The 15707-nt window shown below is 42.6% G+C and overlaps 1 protein-coding gene across 1 annotated transcript in view; it reads right to left on the minus strand.

The window, feature by feature from the left end:
* Positions 1-11703, minus strand: part of OTUD7B (OTU deubiquitinase 7B) — a 52667-nt gene extending 40964 nt beyond the window's left edge. Inside the window, exon 1 of the mRNA XM_030325039.1 lies at positions 11463-11703. The gene's annotated coding sequence lies outside the window, so the exon portion shown is untranslated. The remainder of the gene's footprint in view (positions 1-11462) is intronic.
* Positions 11704-15707: the final 4004 nt, after the last annotated feature.

Here is a 15707-nt window from a genome sequence, read left to right on the forward strand (position 1 = left end):
GTTATTCAAAGAAACTATGCTCATTAAAGCCAACTCAATCAATTCTGCCTAACTATTGAGAGCAAAAGTTTTATCTCGGACTTACTTTTCACAGTGTACTCTGGCCTACAACTCTCACACATTTACCCACAACCTTCCCAAGTATACTAAATGTGTGCTGAAAAATATACTAAATGTGTGCTGAAAAACATTTTATTAAAAAGTTGAGCTTAAGGGACGCCTGGGTGGCTCAGTCAGTTAAGCATCCGATTGGACTGCTGCTCAGGTCATGAGCTCGAGGTTCGTGGTATCAAGCCCTGTCAGGCTCAGTGCAGAGCCTGCCTGGGATTCTTTCTCTCTCTCTGTCCCTTTCCCCCAACTCTCAAAATAAATAAATAAACTTAAAAAAATAAATGTTAAAAAATTTGAGCTTAACATAACTACAAAAGAAAAACTGGACTTGGGATTATCCACTTCAAAAAGGTCCACAAAGTTCTGCAGACCAGGAGAAAATCAAGACTGGATATATAAGGTCTGACCATACACAACTGCCAATATTTGACTGCTTTTACCTAAAAACTGCAATTTCATACAGTTCCACTTAATATTTAATTTCTACTCGGCGGGGGAAGGAAGAACTTCTATGAGGCCAAAACGATGTTATATTGGGAATATACCTTCTAGAATTAAAAGCTTCAAAATATTCTGCTGAGAGTCAATCTGGTTTCAATAAAAAAAAGGGAAGTGTTAAAAGCATATATACGAATGGGTATATCAGACTTTCTTCTTTAGATGCCAAAGAATTCCTGGTTCTCAGCAGTGTTTATTAAGTGAACAGAGAGGCTGCTTTTTCTCAACAGCCAGTGTCCCCATCTCCAGTGAGGGTGTCAAGACCTTGATGACAACAGCAGAATTTGATAGCTAGTGAAATGAGGCTGGCCACAGGAGCACAGTGCCTCACAGATGCCATCAGGATCAATTCCCAGGAGTTTCCTCATTGGATGATATCACCGATCAATTCCCATTTCATTTCTCAGGGAATGTTTCCTCTCATCTCCTGCAGGAAGTTAGTCTTGACTACTCTCACCCAATTATGTGCATTTTATGTAATTTTCAGTGCTGAATCTTTCTTTTATAAGCTCGATTTTTCATGGGGGCCCACTCTCACGCTCCTAATTAAACTAACAATTCACCTACGCGAAGGATTGTCTTTTTTATTCATTAACCATTTAGTCACTAACAGTTACTAAATGCCTACCATGTATGAGTTACTGTGGCAAGCCCCAGGAAAAATACAAAGATAAAAGACACTTCTCTGCTGTCAAGGAGCTCAGAGTATAGTAGAAGTGGCATGCCAAGGGCACAAATAAGCAAAAATACAAAAATATACAACTACTACCAGACAAGTATGGATAAAATGACAGGAGAATTCAGAAGTGGGGACTCTCCTGTTGGAGAAAAAAAATCAGGAAAGTTTTCATGGAAGACATGCTTTAAACTGGGACTTTAATGGGTAGGATATTTTTTCACAGGACAAGTGAAAAAGGCAATGGAGGAAAGAGGCTTAAAGATTAGGTGAGTAAATGGATTAGATCTACGTGTAGACGGATGAAAAACAATGTTGAGAGAAAAAGTTGCAAAGGGATACATACAGTTCAATTCTATTTATGCAAGATTTCAAAACAAAGCTATATGTTGTTTATGTATATATAATACATTAAAAATATAAAGTATAAAACATGAAATTGAATGATACATAGCAAATCAGGCCAGTAAGCATTTCCCAAGAAAGAAAAAAGGGGAAAGGATGCAGAGGAGGCCTTAGCTACATCTAACATTATATCTTAAAAAGAGTAAGAGATCCAAGACAAATATGACAAAATGTTAATATCCATTAAATTTCGGTTATGGGCTCAAAAATGTGTTAGTTTTTTTCCCCTGGACTTTTCTAAATATTCAAAATATCTCATTACTGAAAATTTTTAAATTAAGAAAGGGCCAGGTGACTGGAAGAATACTGGAGTCATTAACCCAAACGTAACAGTCAGGAGCAAGATGGTTTCCCTAAACTTTCAGGGAACACTCAATCAGTTCAGCTCTAAACTGAACGGGATGCTTAATATCCGGCAGTGTGCACAAAAGGCACTCAGACCAGGGCGGGGCGAAGGCTGACAGATAAGGACAAGAAGGAAGTTTTTATGGCCATCCTAAATCAGACATCTGAGGGAAGTGACAACCACGCTCCCACACAACATAAATGCCGGTGTTACCAAGTCATCTCCCCAAAACAAAGGAAACTTCCAGTTACATAGGAATTCAGATGAAGACTCACTGTGAGTAGTTACTCTGTGCCTTCTCTCCCTCCCCCTCCCCCAAACACTCACAAACAAAAACAGAATGTACCCTTGCCCACTTGAGAAAGAATTAAGAATTGGCAGCTCTGCCAAAGTGGACAGTTTCCAAACCCAGACCCGTCTCCAGAGAAGATGGAGACAGAGCCCACAGAAAAGAGTAAAGAAATCACAACTCAGTTAAGTTTTGAGGAAGACTTATCAATGGAACGTATCCATCCTTTCACATCCCCTTGTGTCCCAAGTTCCCCCAAGGGAATCTAAGGACCTCCAAGATATCCTTCTATCCTGTTCTTCTCCAGCAAAACGACTACAATACAAAAAAAACCCAAACTCTCACTTAGCACTTTAAACCCAAACAATTTCCTTTCACAAAAACCCAATGAAGGGGCACCTGGCTGGCTCAGGCAGTAGACCATGCAACTCTTGATCTGGGGGCTGTGACTTCAATCCCCACACTCGGCCTAGAGCCTACTTTAAAATATATATATATATATATATATATATATATATATATACCCAAAGAAATTAAAAACACAGGAAAGGAAGATTTAGAATACACGTATAATGTCAAATCTTATGTTTTTTAAATAAAGATAAACATAGTTTTTGGAGGTAACCAATTTATTAGAGCCCATTTCTTCTACCAAAGTTTCATTGGCACAATTTAAAATTAAGTTTAAAAGAAAACAACTTGAAGGGAACTTTAGCAGGAGAGAAAATTACATCTGCACACTCAATAAAACAAATACCTTGACATTCTTCTACATCTGAATCATTACAGATGAATAATCCTAACATCCAATTCATTCCACTCCAGGGCACCCAACTGCCCCAGGTCAAAAGTCCCTATTCTCCCAGGTACTCTTGGGGCAGACCTTCCTCAGTCAGACCTGGGAAAATAACACTGTTCACTTTGGACTGAGAAAAACAACAATGGACTTGAATGTCTTCTAGCACAATGCAGTGTGGCAGGACATAACAAACACTGGAATGGGATGTGAGGGAATTAGAGAGGTGAAATGACATTTATTAACCACCAACCACATTACGGCCACTGAAGACTGAATTCCAGAACAAACTATCACAAAACTACTTCTGTGATCCTGAGTAAATCTCAAGTATTCCCTTTGAAAATGAATGAGAAACAGTTCCTGTAGTTCTCAGATTCTAGGAGTCTACAAACAGGATCTTTCAGTAACAAATGTGTTACTGTTAAGCATAATGAAGGTATTTAAAAAGGCTTTTGCTTTGTTCCTCTCCAATGCACCCCCTACACCACTGACAAAATAATCTTTCTAGAACATGAAACTTTATCACCCGATGCTTAAAAACCCTGAAATGCTCATCATTTACTGCAGCACAAGCTAAAGCTGTCCCAAGTTACCTGAAGAAGTCTGGCTGTTTCGTTCCTTCAAGCTTTTGTTCATGCTGTTTGCTCGGCCTGGAGTGTACCTCTCCCCGTCTTCCATAGGGTACACCCTTAACTCATCTTTCAAGACTCAGCTCAAATGTCATCTCCTCTGGGAAGCACTTTCCAACCTCTGCATGCCCAAGGCAGAACAGACCTTTAGGCCCTTAGAATCCCCCCTACATACTTCTATTGCAGCAACTACCACACTTCATTACATCTATATATTTATGCATCTGTCTCCTCCCCCTGGACCCATAAACTCCTTGTAGGTAGAGACCTTGTCTGACTCATCTGTTTCCTCGGTGCCTAAGACAGTGCTTACAAGGTAGGAGGCATTCAAAGGATGCTTGTTGGAGTCGGGGAAGGAAGAACAAGGAAGAAGTCCATTAAAATGGCCTAAAGCCTACAGAATAGTGTATTAGTGTATCGTTACCACTATCTCTGGCCTTTTGCTCTTTTCCTAAACCCTAGTCGTCAGAGAGCTTATTCATTCTCTTGGCTACAGCCACTACATCCATGCTGATGCACCATAAAACCACACTTGCAACTGTACTAACCTCGTCCTCCACTCTCCACCAGCTTCACCAGCTTCAGGCTCATCTCTAGGAACTAGAAGAGCTTTCACTTGGACGTTCCATTACCACTTTATATCCGATACCTCTTATGCTGAACTCATCAAATTCCCTCCAAAAATGAGGAAACCTTCCTACCTTCCTTATCTCGATGTCTCAGAACCCAGGCTAAAAAGTGTCATGGTCATACTTGATGGATCACTCTCCATCTGCCACATCCAGTCCTCACAGATTTCAATTTTTCCTTCACAATCTCTTTTTCCCCCTTTTCTCTCCTGATCGCACCCTCTACAACTCTAACTCAGGTCTCATCACCTCACACACCCCGGGTGCCAATCTCCCTTCCATCCCAGCCAATCTGGTTCCTACTATCATATTAGTATCCTCCTCAAAAATTCATAGTGCTTCACTATTTTCTATCCTTTAAAATCTCAACTGATAAGCCTGCCTTATAAGACCCCTATAAAACACATCTCCAAACCAACCTAAGCACCTCATGTCACTACTGTTCACTGATACTCAGGACAGTCTCATCACTGCCCCAAGAACACCCAAGCCTGGTCCAGGCTTTTGCTTGATCCCTCTCAGCTCCAAATGAAATGGTTTTGTTGGGGGCGCCTGGGTGGCGCAGTCGGTTAAGCGTCCGACTTCAGCCAGGTCACGATCTCGCGGTCCGGGAGTTCGAGCCCGGCGTCAGGCTCTGGGCTGATGGCTCAGAGCCTGGAGCCTGTTTCCGATTCTGTGTCTCCCTCTCTCTCTGCCCCTCCCCCGTTCATGCTCTGTCTCTCTCTGTCTTAAAAAAAAAAATAAATAAATAAACAAACGTTGGGAAAAAAAAGAAATGGTTTTGTTGTTGTTATTTGCTTCACCTTCACCCCTTGTAACTGACACAATTTTCTTTTTTTAAGATCTGGAATAAGTTACAATTTCTCTGTGATATTAATAACTACCTGAGCGCTCTTCCCCAAGTACATTCTATGGTATGAGGTCTGTACTATGCAATCAATAATATAATTTCAGATTTTCTGGGGTGCCTGGGTGGCTCAGTCAGTTAAGTGTCCGACTTTGGCTCAGATCATGATCTCACGGTTCATGGGTTCAAGCCCCATGTCAGGCCCTGTGCTGACAGCTCGGGGCCTGGAGCCTGCTTCATGTTCTGTGTCACCCTCTCTCTCTGCCCCTCCCCTGCTTGCTCGCTCTCTCTCTGTCTCTCAGAAATAAATAAAAACACTAAAAAAGTCTTTAAAAATAATAACTTCACATTTTCTTTGTTTCATCTGTCTGGCATAATAGAGGCTCAACAGGTATTCACTCCTCCTTATACCCCTTACTCCCTACTGGATTGCAAACTCTCCAAAGGCACAAAATCATTTTTCCTAATCCTCTGCAGTAACCAGCATAAAACTAAACTCAAAGCAGGTCACTAAAAATAACAGCTTAATAATTTTCCCTATCCAAAATTATTTCTTAGAGGAAATAAAAAGATGAGACATAATCCTAAAAAACACAACTGAAAATAATCCTGAACTAAACTGTATAAATTAAGATTCCTGACTTCCACCTCTGATTTCCACTCATAAATACTACAACTCCTGACTCAAGAAGTAAATAATAATCCTGTGCTCATGACATCATAAGCACATAGTTTGGTAATGACTATGAGAAGGTAGGGGGAAGGCAGGGGTGGGGGAAGGCAGTGGTGAAGGCAAGCAAGTCAACTGAAAGAACATGTTGCAAGAACAGCCCTGTGATTTTTTTGTTTATTACATGTGGACACTGCTCCCCATATCTTTTTTTTTTTTTTAATTGGCCAGATTTTCAAACAAGTTTACTTCAGGAGGAAAAACCTGACAGATTATTAGCAGAGCTGATATCTGGAAAAGCTTCTACAAAGCCCAAGTCCTTCGAAAAAGCTACCTTCATTCATCTTCAACAAGGCAACACAACACGATAGGATTCCTCCAGATATATCGTGAGTGAGGACTCATTCTGGCTACAACATAGGCATCATCACTCAGGCATAAGGTAGACAGCTTAGGTGGCCATACTGGACTTGCACAGATTTTGAAAAGAAATTCATCTTCATTAACATACTCAGTATAGTCCAGTCTTAACTATCCATTTTAAAGGATTTCTGAGGATGGGGCGCCTGGGTGGCGCAGTCAGTTAAGCGTCCGACTTCAGCCAGGTCACGATCTCGCGGTCCGGGAGTTCGAGCCCGGCGTCAGGCTCTGGGCTGATGGCTCAGAGCCTGGAGCCTGTTTCCGATTCTGTGTCTCCCTCTCTCTCTGCCCCTCCCCCGTTCATGCTCTGTCTCTCTCTGTCCCAAAAATAATAAACGTAGAAAAAAAAAAATAAAGGATTTCTGAGGAAAATCTTTAAACCAAGGTGGACTCTTCTTTGCCATCAATATACCCGCCTCACCATCAGGTAACATAGGCTTAGGAATGCAAATTCATTATCAGCATTAGTATGATCCTCAATAACACTGAAATAAATCTGGTTTATGGGGTGCCTGGGTGACTTAGTCCGGTAAACATCCAACTCTTGATTTCGGCTCAGGTCATGATCTCATGGTTCCTGGGATCAAGCCCCACATTGGGCTCCATGCTAACAGCACAGAGTCTGCTTAGGATTCTCTCTCTCCCTCTCTCTCTGCCCCTCTCCAATTCTCACTGTCTCTCTCTCTCAAAATAAATAAACTTTAAAAATAAATAAAACACATCTGGCTTAAAAAATAATGCATTTTCAAACCAAGAAATTTCCATATTAAGTTCTGAATTACATATACTAGTGTGCCCTACAATAGCAGAGATAACTGAAAGTTAAATGCACCTAAAACATGACACTGTCCTTACCATAAGCTCTTTAGGAGAATCCAGCCATAACCCACAAGCCAGTACAATAAGAGACAGGCACAAGCAGAGCTCAGCATGGTGAGTAAGGTGTGTGGACACAAAAACTTCTACAAGGAATCCTGTCTCCTGGATGGTCCCTTTACACCAAGATGGTCCAGGAGAGAAACTGAAGTTACAATGTACCGGTGGCCGCCTGACTCCTTGTCCCTGAGTTCCTGGACTAGAAGGCTCAATACTTCTCACTAAATCCATCCTTTGTTCAAGGACCTACAATGACTCTATTGACGCTTCCATCAACACCCAACAGAGTCTGGCCTCTGAGTCCCCTCCACCCTCTTGCCTGCTCTACCCATGACTTGACCACCCACATTCTCTCCAGCCCCTCTCATTTATTCCCCCAACAAACACAGCTTAGTCATTCACATCATCACTGCACACTGTACCTTCTATACTTTCTGCCTGGAAGATCTTTTATTTTCTTTTACTCCTAACACAGAATAGCTATTTCATTTACTTGAATGCTCACATATATCTCATAGATAAGGATGGACAACTGTCCAAGATCACACAGTCAAGATTTGAACCAAGTTTGATCTAACTCCATTGGCCATTCCTCTTTATAACTCAAATCCATAGCCTCCAAGTCCATTTCACATTTTGCTGTTTCAGGGAGTGCCTGGGTGGGTCAGTCAGTTAAGCGTCTGACGTTGGCTCAGGTCATGATCTCCTGGTTCATGGGTTCAAGCCCCGCATCAGGCTCTGTGCTGACAGCTCAGAGCCTGGAGCTTGTTTTGGTTTCTGTGTCCTCTTCTCTCTCTGCCCCTCCCCTGCTCACACACTGTCTCTCTCTCTCTCTCTCTCTCTCTCTCTCTCTCTCTCTCTCTCTCTCTTTCTCTCAGAAATAAACATTAAAGAAAAAAATTTGTTTTAATTTTGCTGATTCAGAAATCTTTCCTAATTGATCTCACGGAATCTTACCTTGTTACTTCAACTTTTCTAGCCTCTACATACTCCATTTGTAGCACATTAAACTTGCTTTCATTTACATGTTGTGTTCTAAATGTTAAAGCTTATAACAGTATGCCGTCCCTTTTTATATACCCGTTGTGATGGGTATATAGAGTCATGTCCCAAGGGCAAGGACACCCATCTTTATATCTTTTCTATATTCCCAAAGTCCACCACTGGAGTTTGGAGACAGCTTTCTCCACAAGAGTGCTCAATCATTATTCAGCAAGTATTTCTTACTTAAATTAAAAAAAAAAAACAAAACTTTCTTCTATCATATTAAAAAAATCTACTGAATTCAGGCATTCATAAAACTGCCCTGCATGTTTATTCCAGTTACACAGAATTTAATTCTCTGAATTTATTGGGGGCTGATGAGAAGATTTCACAGCTCCTAAGTTCCCACAGGGAAGACATTGCTGAAAGCACACCTCAAAAGCACTGTCTCAGGATTTTCCCTCGATGGGATTGGGGTAAGAAGAGGAGGTGCTCCTTACAAGAAGCCTTACAAGAATCTTCCAGAATCCATAGCATGCTTAAGCCATGCTTGAGAAGCTCTAAAACTTTCACAAGTGGCACTTAGTATCCCCATAACAATCTGAAAATTTATTTTTAATACTGTTATTCCATCATAATTCACTCAGTTACATATATTGAATCAAAAACCCAAACGATGCCTTCTGCAAAATGGGAATAGTGGTAGACTACTAGGCTGCCCTTTGCTTATTCCTAGGTTTATTCAACTGCTTCAATCCGCAGCCCCATCCCATCCCACCAGCCACAGAATAATAAATGTAGAAGTTGATATAAATAGATATAAACATACTTTCTGCCTGGAAGTTCTTTTCTCTTTGTATACTTCTAATAAAGAATAACTATTTCATTTGCCTGAATGCTCATACATACTTTATAAATAAGAATGTAGAAGTAAATTGTCCAAGGTCACATAGTAAAAACCATAATCAAGATTTGAACCAAGTTCTATCTAACTCCACAGGTCAAGCTTCTTTAGGACTCTAATCCATAGTCTCCAATTCCATTTCAAATTTTGCTGATTCAGAAATCTTCCCTAATTTATCTCATTGACATAAATAGAATTTCCCAGACATCACTAATACTGGCATCAACCGACTCACAAATTAAAACAATGATTAATAGTCAAAGAGGAGGGTGTGTGTGGTTTTTAAAAATGTGATGTTACCCTCCAAATTAAATCTTTTTTCAATAGGGGTCCCAAAAGACGGAGATTAAGGATCTAAAGCTTCAGGAATATTTCCAAGTTGTTGGTGACATAACTCTATCAAGTCCAACTAACAATTACCATTCATTACTGTTCAGCCTGCCTTATACAAGTCAACAGACAGCCCTTTCTTTGGCAAAGGTTTACTTTTTTTTCCACAAGGGAGTCTTTGGCATTAAATGAAAGGGATAAGTCAAGTGAGGCAACAACAACAAAAAATTAGTAATGGTTTGGAAATTATCGTCTTTCCATCTTTCCTTCCTGCTTGAATGCTTAATGCCCAAAGTGGATATCTGTTCAATTCTAAATTATTCATGTTAATGGATAATTATCGGCAGAAAGGTGCTGATAATCCAGAAAGGAATAAAATCGAAAAGTAATCTATTTCAGTTTCGGAAGATGTTTTCAGCATATTTACTTTCTCAATTATTCCTAACATGAGCTAATATTTGTATTTATCTGTGATCACTAAGTACATAGTAACTGGCCACTTACTCAGGGAGGTACTCTGAGACATGCCGGGTAGCTAGTGGAAATTAGAACAAGACTGGTATTCAGACGCCAGATGAGCAACATCAATTTCATTTATTTTACAGTTCTGTTCAGCCTTCAAAATATCAACAGACTAGCAGAGCAGGTTGGATACTAAACTTTAAAAGAACTGTTCAGAAAAACAATGAGGACAAAGAGTATAATATATTCGTTTGTAAATTACGCAAAGCAAACGTTTAATTACAAGTGTGAGTCTCCCAAGTCACCCAGCAGAAGTCCCTGCTGTCTTCTCACCCCACCAGGAATGCAATCTCATTCACTAGGAAGGAAATTTTCTAAATATTTAAAATGTAGGATTTGCTATCCTTTTTGGACTAGCCTTATCACTCCCTCTTCTTGTCCTTTCCCACTTTAGAAATAGATTCTGAAACACAAAAGGATCCAGCCTCCTCCAAGACCTCCTAAATAAATATACTAAGTATGACAAGCCAAAGACTGAAAAATGATCAGCATCTGATTTTTCTAAAAAGCATATTGTATACACAGTTATCAAACTATAACAAAAATAAAAGTCAAAGTCCTGCTAATTCTCGCCTTTGCATTTATGAAAAGGAAACCCCCCAAAGAGCGTGGGGAGACTCTCAATTTCACCAGTTCACTTCTTTCAACTTAATTTCTGTATCTGTATTGTGCCCAGAGGAACCACCTAGGTTAGACAACCTAGACAGAGAGGGAGGGAGGCAGGGAGGGAAAGAGACTCGGAAAGACTCGGAGACACTCAGAGCTCTGGTCCTTGTGAGCCGACAAGCTAAAAATACGCCGGCCCAGTAAACAAATCCCATTCCATCCCGACCGGAGCCACACCGTTAACCTAGTAATTATGAGAAGAGGAGTGAGATCACGCAGCCCACGGCTTACTCATCATCAGCTTCTAAAGTTTCCATCGGCTCAGAGCAACTTTTCTTTTTTCTAAAGTTCATAAGCCTGCCCTAGAATCAATCAATCAATCCTTCTCTCTCTCCCCCCTCTCCCTCGCTCTCACACTCGCACACTTTTCGCTCCCTTCCTCCATTACTGGACGCACCTCAGTTGGCTCTCTACAGGGAAGAACAAGCTTGTTTTCTTTTCGTTGTACTTTTATACTGAGACTTTTACAATGAACTTTATCCTCCTCTGCGGGTAGGATAGGGGGTAGCCTGCACTCCAACCACCTTAAAACTCCACCATCCCTTCCCGAAAGTCTCGCTGACAAGGGAGGACCGTCCACACTGCCCAGCACAGCTTAGGAAGGGAGGCCGGGAACGGGGCCGGGGGGCTAGGAACGCGGGACGCAGGTGAAAGGGAGGAGTAACTGGGGAAAAGGTTGGGGCCAAGCAAGGAACAGTCAGGGCGAGGAGAGGGTGACCGGAGGCGGTGGCTCCGGGTGAAATATCATCGGAAAGGAGAAGGGGGACAGTGGAGATCGGAGGGTCAGAGTTTGGGAGTCCTGAAGAGGCGGGAAGGGCGGGAGCAGACGGGGGAAGGTGACAGGGCAGGGGGCTCCGTTACCCTCGCGGCTCCCGGGGCAAGGCCCTAGGCCGGGGCGGAGCGCGGGGCCCGGCCGCCTCTCCTCATTCCTCGGCTGTGACCCCGGGGTCCGGCTGGCCCCTCCCCCGACGACGATGGAGGCGGAGGCGGCGGCTGAGACTGCGACCGCGGCTGTTGCTCCGCACAGGATCAGGAGCCGGAGCCAGACGGCACTGATCTGGACTGGCCTCCCCCAGTGGCTTTTTGCCTCCTCCACACCCCGTCGCCACTACGGCTCCGGCAGCTGGTTCGGGATCGGTGGCTTTCGGCCGTCCGGCCGGAAACTAGCGCCAGTTTCCGGCCGGAGCGTGTTGGTGGTGACACCCAAGCCGCCCCCAGGCCTCCTCCCGCCCCGCCCCGCCCCGCCCCGCCCCGTAGCAGCCCCGCCTTTAGTGCCGCTCCCCTGGCTGTGGCCAGTTTGGCGCCTGCCCCGCGCGTGACCCCATGTTTTCCAGGACCGCGTTCCTAAGGCCTCGGGTCTGGAGAGTTCTTGAACCGGAGCTGCAGGAGTGCAGGGTGGGCTCTTGAGACTTTGAGGTAGAGTCAGTTGGCTCCAGCCCTTTGGGGAAAAAGCAGAAAGCGGCGAATAGTTCTGGAAAGGTGAGAGGGGTGATAACACTTTGGAATGAGAACTGTGAAGTTCTAGTTACTCGGCGCAGTCATTCTGGACTGACCAGAGGAAAGTTAACCATACTTCTTCCAGACCAGTCTCCACCCAGTTTTGCAAGTCTCCTTAAATCACTCGTGAAGTGAACATACCCTTCCCTGTGGACATGTGAGCCTCCGACTGTTAGCCCGATGGAAAGAAGTCGAGTATCGCTGTTCTTGATAATGCCCTTTAACAGCATTCCAGCATAATTCAATTTAACAAATACTTACTGAGTCCCTACTATGTGCAAGATACTGTGTTGATATTGGGGACACAAAAATGTATAAGAAGACATAATTCCAGGGGAGCCTGGGTAGCTCAGTCGATTAGGCATGGCATTCCGACTTGGGCTCTTGTAGTGATCTCACTGTTTGTTAGTTTGAACTCGCCGTGGGGCTCTGTGCTGACAGCTCAGAGCCTGGAGCCCGCTTTGAAACGTGTGTGTAGGGTGTGTGTGTGTGTGTGTGTGTGTGTGTGTGTGTGTGTGTGTGTCTGTCTGTCTCCCTCTCTGCCTTCCCTGCTTGTACTCTCTCTCTCTCAAAAATAAATATTAAAAAAAATTTTAAAGACATAATTCCAGGCACCAAGGATCTTACACTTTAGTAAAACACATGCAACTATGTTTTATGAAACAGAACTCACATGTGTGCTCTGTGAGTTACAATAGGCTATGGCTATAAGAGCATAAGCTTTGTTCTTCAAAATATAGAAGCAGACCTTCCATATTTGTTGAATGTATAACTAAATATTAGGAGAGCAGAGCCATTGAATCAATACCTCTTTATGACAAACACAAAATGAGGCCAGCCCCAGCTGTAATCTGACCAAAGAAATCCTGAATTTTAATTCAGATTCCTAACATTGTGGCACCTGATCTGCATATTCAAAATGTTTATTGTCTAAATTGTGCCCATTAGGCCTATTTAAAAACAAACACTGTATTATACTCGACTTTCCCCCTCAGTACTTCCTGAAGTCCTCAGTTTCTAAATGGGAGGGGTGGAGCATAGACCTGTTGGAATTATCCAGCTCCGGACTAGAAAATGGACATCTGAAACAGGAAACTGCCCAGACAGGCAGCTCTATCTCCTGAGGACACCCAGGGTTTAGAGTTGACTCAGGGCTGGGCCTAAGGCCATACCAAGGCCAAGCAGGTCAGAGTGCCTTGCAGGAGGCACACCCAGGACCAACAGTACAAGTTGGCAAGCAGAGCCATTTGCCTGGGCTTCAAGCGTGCGGGGACTACGAATTTTGGCTACTGTTCAGTGGCAAATTTGAGGAGGAGGGTAGAATGAGACTTGGTCATCTAAGTTGATTCTAACTGAACTCCACTGATCACGGCCACCCCTTGCTGGCTAAATCTGAGGTAGGAGAACAGAGTCACAAAGGAGCAGCCTCAAAAAGGTAAAGCGGTTTTGTTTCACCAAAGTCCTCCCAGGTCGAGGTTATGCTCATCTGTTAACTATTTCTTTCCAGTCTTAATTCCACTACCACTGCGTTATTAGAACCAGGTACGGAGTTCAAAGGCACTCTCCACCCTCATTACAAGGCAGGCCTTTACTTGGCAGTGACCACAGAAAGTTTCCAAATTTGAAAGCTGGGCCAAACTCAATTAAGTAACCACACTTTTTACAGGCTTGCCTGGAAATTTAGGGGCCAGGAAGTGATGGGGTTGCAGTTGCTCTGTGCCTGTTTCTTGCTCTGACCGTCCATCACTCATTGTTGTTTGTGTGATTGCTCAATGGGCTGCTTGTTTTGGGTCAGCCCAGGCTGTGTGGGTAGCGGTGTGGTCAGCCAGGATGGGAGCCAAGCCACCTGGGTTCTGGTCCCAGCTCAGCCAGCCCCTAAGCCATTAAGTGACTCTCTTCCTATTCCCACATGTCAGGGCCTCACCTCTTCTGTAGTGATATGCAGCCATTTGGGCTGTCAGTAAGCTGAATATTCGGAAGCAACTGTCTGATGTCACTGTCAGCTGCCAGAACACAGCAGATTATTTTTTGCTGCCAGGTAAAAGAATAGGAAAAAGATGGAGGTAAAAGCGGCAGAGAAAATCCTACCAGTGTGCCAGCCACACACCCTCATCTGCCATTTAGTACCAAGTTCTCTTCCATCCTAAGGGCATGTTTTTATTTACTCATCTTAGCAATTCACAGAGCTGCTCCAAGGAGTTCCCTGAGCTTTCACTTCACTTTAAGCAAGAACTGAAAATATAGAGCTTTGCATTTCACCGGAGAAACTAAAAGAAAGAGACTGTTTCAATACTGATGGGGGGGGGGTGGAGGGTAATGTTCAGAGAAAGCTATTTTGCAGCTCACCAGGAAAAAAAAAAAAACAGCAATTGTTTGCATTTATATGCTTTTGTGGTGGAACAGAAAACCAAACCAAAATAACTTCCGTTCCACTACCACCACCGTAATTTAGACCAGTGATTCTGTGGAGTTTCAAAACAACGCACAATATATGCCTAGGAACCTCAGACAGACTAACTCAGAATTTCGGGGACTGAAAACCATGAAACTGAATATTTTTTAAATATCCACAGTTCTTGGGGCGCCTGGGTGGCGCAGTCGGTTAAGCGTCCGACTTCAGCCAGGTCACGATCTCGCGCTCCGTGAGTTCGAGCCCCGCATCAGGCTCTGGGCTGATGGCTCGGAGCCTGGAGCCTGTTTCCGATTCTGTGTCTCCCTCTCTCTCTGCCCCTCCCCCGTTCATGCTGTCTCTCTCTGTCCCAAAAATAAAAACGTTGAAAAAAAAAAAAAATTTAAAAAAAAAAAATAAAAAAATAAATATCCACAGTTCTTTCTTTTTTTTTTTTTTTTTTAGATATAATTGTCATACAACATTATAGCAGCTTCGGTTAACAACATAATGATTCAATATCTGTGTATGTTGTAAAATGATCACATGAAGTCTACTAAACATCATCAATACACGTAGTTATATGTTTTTTCTTGCGATGAGAACTTTTAAGATTTACTCTCTTAGCAACTTTCAAATATGCAATATGATATTATTAACTGTAGTTGCCATGCTTTATATACAGTTCTGTAACTTGTTTTTTAACTGAAAGTTTGTACCTTGTGACCTCCTTCACCCTTTTCACCCATCCCAACATTCCCCTCTCCTCTGGCAACCACCAATCTATTCTCTGTATCTATGAGCTCAACTTTTTTCTTTGTTTTGTTTTGTTTGTTTTGGTGGTGGTTTTCTTTTCTTTTTTTTTTTTTTTTTTGATTCCACATATAAGTGAAATCATATCATATTTGTCTTGTCTTTGTCTGACTTATTTCACTTAGCATAATGACCTCAAGGTCCATCTATGTTGTCACAAATGGAAAGATTCCATTTTTTTTTTTTATGGCTGAACAGTGTTCCAATATATATATATATATATATATATATATATATATATATAACAGAGATTTGCATATATATACATGTATGTATGTATGTATGCCACAGGTTTTTTTTATTTTTTAAATATTTATGTATTTTTGAGAGAGCGCACGAGCAGGGGAGGGACAGAGAGAGAAGGGGACAGAAGATCTGAAGTGGGCTCCATGCTGACAGCAGAGAGC

The sequence above is a fragment of the Lynx canadensis genome, chromosome C1 (genome assembly GCF_007474595.2).
Source record: "Lynx canadensis isolate LIC74 chromosome C1, mLynCan4.pri.v2, whole genome shotgun sequence".
Classification (NCBI taxonomy): Eukaryota; Metazoa; Chordata; class Mammalia; order Carnivora; family Felidae; genus Lynx; species Lynx canadensis.